The sequence below is a fragment of the Nycticebus coucang genome, chromosome 15, assembly GCF_027406575.1.
Source record: "Nycticebus coucang isolate mNycCou1 chromosome 15, mNycCou1.pri, whole genome shotgun sequence".
NCBI lineage: Eukaryota > Metazoa > Chordata > Mammalia > Primates > Lorisidae > Nycticebus > Nycticebus coucang.
Genome location: NC_069794.1, coordinates 93,301,765 through 93,308,588, shown reverse-complemented (window position 1 = coordinate 93,308,588; position 6,824 = coordinate 93,301,765). Strand labels below are relative to the sequence as shown.

Genomic DNA, 6,824 nt, shown 5'->3' with positions numbered 1-6,824 from the left:
AAAAAATCCTTAATCAATACTACAAGAAACTCTACTCTCAGGAATACGAAAATCTGAAAGAAATAGACCAATACCTGGAAGTACGCCACCTACCAAGACTTAGCCAGAATGAAGTGGAAATGTTGAACAGGCCTATATCAAGTTCTGAAATAGCATCAACTATACAAAATCTCCCTAAAAAGAAAAGCCCAGGACCAGATGGCTTTATGTCAGAATTCTACCAAACATTTAAAGAAGAACTAGTATCTATACTACTAAACCTCTTCCAAAATATAGAAAAAGAAGGAATATTACCCAACACATTCTATGAAGAAAACATCACCTTGATCCCCAAACCAGGGAAAGACCCAACAAGAAAAGAAAATTATAGACCAATATCACTAATGAATATTAATGCTAAAATACTCAATAAGATCCTTTTTTTTTTTCAAATGTATTCCCTAATTCAATCTGAGCTGCCACAAAGACAGACAGAAAGCACAGGGAATTTTTTCTTTTGCATCCTAGTGCAACTCAATAAGATCCTAACAAACAGAATCCAACAGCACATCAAAAAAATTATACAGCATGACCAAGTCGGATTTATCCCAGGGTCTCAAGGCTGGTTCAATATACGTAAATCTATAAATGTAATTCAACACATAAACAAACTAAAAAATAAGGACCATATGATTCTTTCAATTAATGCAGAAAAAGCTTTTGATAATATCCAGCATCCCTTCATGATCAGAGCACTTAAGAAAATTGGTATAGAAGGGACATTTCTTAAACTAATAGAGGCCATCTACAGCAAACCCACAGCCAATATTGTACTGAATGGAGTTAAATTGAAATCATTTCCACTTAGATCAGGAACCAGGCAAGGTTGCCCATTGTCTCCATTGCTCTTTAACATTGTAATGGAAGTTTTAGCCATTGCAATTAGGGAAGAAAAGGCGATCAAGAGTATCCACATAGGGTCAGAAGAGATCAAACTTTCACTCTTCGCAGATGATATGATCGTATATCTGGAAAACACTAGGGATTCTACTACTAAACTTTTAGAAGTGATCAAGGAATACAGCAATGTCTCAGGCTACAAAATCACCACCCATAAATCTGTAGCCTTTATATATATCAACAATAACCAAGCCGAGAAAACAGTCAAGGACTCTATTCCTTTCACAGTAGTGCCAAAGAAGATGAAATATTTGGGAGTATACCTAACAAAGGATGTGAAAGATCTATACAAAGAGAACTATGAAACTTTAAGAAAAGAAATAGCTGAAGATGTTAACAAATGGAAAAACATACCATGCTCATGGCTGGGAAGAATCAACATTGTTAAAATGTCCATACTACCCAAAGCAATATACAATTTTAATGCAATTCCTATTAAAGCTCCATTGTCATATTTTAAAGATCTTGAAAAAATAATACTTCGTTTTATATGGAATCAGAAAAAACCTCAAATAGCCAAAACATTACTCAGCATTAAAAACAAAGCAGGAGGAATCATGCTACCAGACCTCAGACTGTACTATAAATCGATAGTGATCAAAACAGCATGGTACTGGCACAAAAGCAGAGAAGTAGATGTCTGGAACAGAATAGAGAATCAAGAGATGAATCCAGCTACTTACCATTATTTGATCTTTGACAAGCCAATTAAAAACATTCAGTGGGGAAAAGATTCCCTATTTAACAAATGGTGGTGGGTAAACTGGCTGGCAACCTGTAGAAGATTGAAACTGGACCCACACCTTTCAACATTAACTAAGATAGACTCTCACTGGATAAAAGATTTAAACTTAAGACATTAAACTATAAAAATACTTGAAGAAAGTGCAGGGAAAACTCTTGAAGGAATCGGCCTGGGTGAATATTTTATGAGGAAGACTCCCCAGGCAATTGAAGCAGTATCAAAAATACACTACTGGGACCTGATCAAACTAAAAAGCTTCTGCACAGCCAAGAACATAGTGAGTAAAGCAAGCAGACAGCCCTCAGAATGGAGAAAATATTTGCAGGTTATACCTCCGATAAAGGTCTAATAACCAGAATCCACAGAGAACTGAAACGTATTAGCAAGAAAAGAACACGTGATCCCATTTCAGGGTGGGAAAGGGACTTGAAGAGAAATTTCTCTGTAGAAGACAGATGCACAATCTACAAACACATGAAAAAAAGCTCATCATCCTTAATCATCAGAGAAATGCAAATCAAAACTACTTTGAGATACCACCTAACCCCAGTAAGAGTAGCCCACATAAAAATCCCAAAACCAGAGATGTTGGCGTGGATGTGGAGAAAAGGGCACACTTCTACACTGCTGGTGGGAATGCCCACTAATACATTCCTTCTGGAAGGATGTTTGGAGAATACTTAGAGACCTAAAAATAGACCTGCCATTCGATCCTATAATTCCTTTACTAGGTTTATACCCCAAAGACCAAAAGTCACAATATAACAAAGACATCTGTACCAGAATGTTTATTGCAGCCCAATTCATAATTGCTAAGTCATGGAAGAAGCCCAAGTGTCCATCGACCCACGAATGGACTAGCAAATTGTGGTACATGTGTACCATGGAATATTATGCAGCCTTAAAGAAAGATGGAGACTTTACCTCTTTCATATTTACATGGATGGAGCTGGAACATATTCTTCTTAGCAAAGTATCTCAGGAATGGAAGAAAAAGTATCCTATGTACTCAGCTCTGCTATGAAGCTAAATTATAGCTTTCACATGAAGGCTATAACCCAACTATAACACAAGACTATGGGGAAAGGGCCAAGGAAGGGGAAGGGAGGTGGGAGGTTTTGGTGGAGGGAGGGTAATGGGTGGGGCCACATGTACGGTGCATCTTAGAATGGGTACAGACGAAACTTACTAAATGAAGAATACAAATGCCTACATACAGTAACTAAGAAAATGCCATAAAGGCTATGTTGAACAGTTTGATGAGAATATTTCAGATTGTATATGAAACCCGCACATTGTACCCCTTGATTGCACTAATGTACACAGCTATGATTTAACAATAAAAAAAAAAAAAAGAAATGTCCAGATCGGCAAATCCACAGAAATGGAATATAGATTAGTGGCTGCTGGGAATTGTAGGGGAGTGTGGAAGGGGTAACGCAAATGTTCTGGAATTAGATAGTGGTGATATGGCTTTGTGAACACTCACATGTTAAAGGATGAACTTCATGGTGTCTGACTTGTATCTTAACAAAGCTATTGTTCAAAGAAAAATGTAAGGAGATGCTCATTCACAGGTGTCAAGCCTTACACTTGCGTGAACCTGAACAAGACTGGACCTCACTGAATTTGGACCTCGGGTGCCTTGTTTGCCTCACCCAAGTCCATGCTGTGCTGGCCGTGGCCCTGCTCCGCTGCTGATTGGGCCTTATGCTCCACTTACTGATGCTGCTTCATTTTTGCACCCCCAGATTCCTTATCTACTGATTGGCCCTTCCCCAAATCCTACGTTCCGCATCCTTGACAATCCTGAAGGAGTCTGTCCGTCCGTCCCCTACTGACCCAGCTGCAGAAGGCCTGGTGTGCTGTAGGTGTGCCAAGATTTATGGAGTAAATGTTTTCTCAGAAACTATCACTTGGCGGCTTCCTACTGCTGTCAGGCTAAAATGCAAACTGCTTGCTGGATATCATGTAAGGCCTTTTGTGACCATGTTCTTACTGGTCTGTCCAATCTCCTCTACCTCACTACTTACTACCTCTGACCATGCTTCCCGAATGATTTTTTTCTGTTACACTAAAACCTTTTCAGGTCAGGGAATGCTTCCCAAGCTTTCCCGGCTTTGTATTTGCTCCTCCTTGTCCTGGAACATTCTCAGCAAATATTAGCTTGGATCCTCCCCAATCCCTTCCCCCACCTTTCCACAGGTGACAGCAGCATCACAGGCTGAAGATCCTCCGACTCTCAGATTTCCTCCCTTCTTTCCCTCTCTGGCATTTCCCCCAGCAAATCTCCAGGATTTCTAATCCTGTCTTGGCATCGCCTTCTCTCTGGACTCGAAATAACAGTTACACAATCACTTTTGTTCTTTCAGTGTTTTTACTCCAGAAATCATACCACGAGTCCTAATTTATCTAAATCTAAAATTAATATCTTTATTTTGCTTCTAAATAGTGTGAAGGCTTTAGAATCTTAAACCGCCTTTATTAACTCTCCTGACTGATGTATTACTGGTGCCAAATATTTTAATTCTTTCTTGTTTTGTTTAAAAGGGTCTTATGCTAATATTATAATAGCTTCATATGAAAATATTATTATAGCTCTATTTGTCAGTATTATTGTAGTTTTGTAGGATACCCATTTAAATTTACCCACATATTTACCACTTTTATTGATCTTCATTTCTTCCATTTGCAATTATTTTCTTTTGACCTGAAGTACAGCCTTTAGAATTTCCTTTAATGAGGATGTTGGTGGCAAATTCCCTAGTCTTTGTTTGTATGAAAAAGTCTTTATTTTGACCTCCTTCTTGACAGATAATTTTGCTGGGTGTAGAGTTCTAGGATGGCAGTAATTTTCAATGACAGAAGTATGACAAGCAATTTGAAAGCTAGAAAATGTACACGTGCAGCTCAATTGCCATATTATAGAACCCCCAGTTTACTCATCAGATGTAGTTGTAAAGTAGATAAAGGCTAAAGTTGTTAACTTAATGAGAGAATATATAGGAGAATATTTTTGTGATTCAGAAACACCTAAACTGTGAGGGAAAAATCTGATAGATTTGACTGTAAAAATTGAAGATCTCTGTTTAACACAGGATACTTTGGTAGGTTTAACAGACTAATGCCAAACCAAAAGAAGGCAATTGCAATTTCAAAAATCATCAATGTATTATTATTCGCACATCAGCAAGAAAAACAATTGAAAAATGAACCAAAGGATATGAACAGAAGTGTACATGCAAATGAATGGCAAATATATGGAGAGGGGCTCAATCTCATCAGTAATCACAAAAATGCAAGTTAAAATTATTGTATAGCCACATGTAGAAGATTAAAACAGGATCTGATCTCTCACCACTCAAAAAAATTAATTCACATTTAAACCTAAGGCATGAAACTATAAGAATTCTAGAAGAAAATGTTGGAAAACTCCTATAGGTATCGGCAGGCAGAGACTTTATGAAGAGGACTCCAAAGGCAATCGCATTGGATGTGATTAGATCAAAAAGCTTCTGCACAGCCCAGAAAAGAGTCAATAGACCAAACAGAACCTACAGAAGGGAGAAAATATTTGGATAATACATTTGATAAAGGGTTCATCACCCGGATCTATAAATAACTTAAGCAAATCAGCAAGAAAAAAATCCAGATAACCCCATAAAAAAGTGGACAAAAGACATAAATAGAAGCTTTTCAAAAGCAGATAGACTATGACCAATAAACACATGAAATAAGCCAAACACCTCTAATCATCAGGGAAATGCAAATCAAAACCACAAGGAGGTATCACCTAGAGCCAGTGAGAATGGTGTTTAGGAAAGTTCCAAAATGGCAGATACTAATGTGGATGTGGAGAGAAAGGAACACTTACGCATGGTGAGACTGCAAACCAGGACAACCTCTGTGGAAGCAGTAGAGAGATGCCTCACTAACTAAAAGTAGACCTACCACTATTGGGTATTGACCCAAAAGGAAAAAATTCATTTTATCAAAAAGATGCGTGCACTCCAGTGTTTACTGCAGCACAATTTAGAATTGTAAAGATGTAGAATCAACCCAAGTGGCCATCAACATATGAGTGGATGAATAAAATGTGGTATATGTATACTATGGAGTATTACTCAGCCATACAAAATGGTAAACTAATACCTTTTATAACAACCTAGATGGAATTAAAGATCATTCTTCTAAATGAAGTATCGCAAGAATGGAAAAACAAACACCATATGTACTCACTATTAAATTGGAACTTACTGATCGACACTGCATGCTTGGTAGTAAAACTCAAGGGAAAGAATTTCTTTTTTTTTTTTTTGGATTTTGGCCGGGGCTGGGTTTGAACCCACCGTCTCTGGCATATGGGACCGGCGCCCTACTCCTTGAGCCACAGGCGCCGCCCAAAACTCAAGGGAAAGCAAGGAGGTGGGAGGGGCAGAGGGGAGACGCAAATTCACATTTCATGGGTACAGTGCACACTATCGTGTGATGGGCACACTTACAACTTTGACTCAGTACAAAAGTGATTCATGTAACCAAAACATTTGTACCTGTGCAATATTCTGAAATAATAATAAAAAATTATGAAATACCACTTTTTGTTTAAGGTTTTAAAAAAAGTTAAAAACATGGGTGGGGGAATAAATTTCAATAAAAGATTGCTATCTACTCTTAGAGCGGAAAGATAAGGGCCGGGCTGGAAGTCCATCAAGGCCAACCTGCCACCTCATTTCCTCAGTCCTGATCAGGGACATTGCCCACAAAGCTCCCTCCACCTCTCACATATCATCAGTTTTCTCCTCTCCGCTGGATCATTCTCATTAACATGCAAGGAAGTTACGGCGTCTCCCATGTTGAAATAATCCTACAGCCTCCATTCCCTTCTCCCATTTTCAGCAAACCTGTGTGGCAGAGTTGTCCCTACCCACTGTCTGCTTCCCTTCCTTCCCATTCTCTCTCTTATCTGCTCCAATCTGCTTTTTACCCGTCACTCCCCTGGAATGGTTCTTATAAAGACCATTCATGGCCTACGAGTTGCCAAACCTGAGAGCACATTCTCAGTTTTGCTCACTCAGCAACGTTTGAAAACAGCGCTCCTTTCTCCTTGAGACACTCTAGTGGCTTCCAGTGGGATACTTTC

At 38.6% G+C, this 6,824-nt stretch overlaps 1 non-coding gene across 1 annotated transcript; it reads right to left on the bottom strand.

Moving 5' to 3' along the window:
• Positions 1-429: 429 nt before the first annotated feature.
• Positions 430-553, bottom strand: LOC128567106 (small nucleolar RNA SNORA31). Its single transcript, XR_008374770.1, has one exon. It is a non-coding gene; the product is annotated as a small nucleolar RNA SNORA31 (small nucleolar RNA).
• Positions 554-6,824: the final 6,271 nt, after the last annotated feature.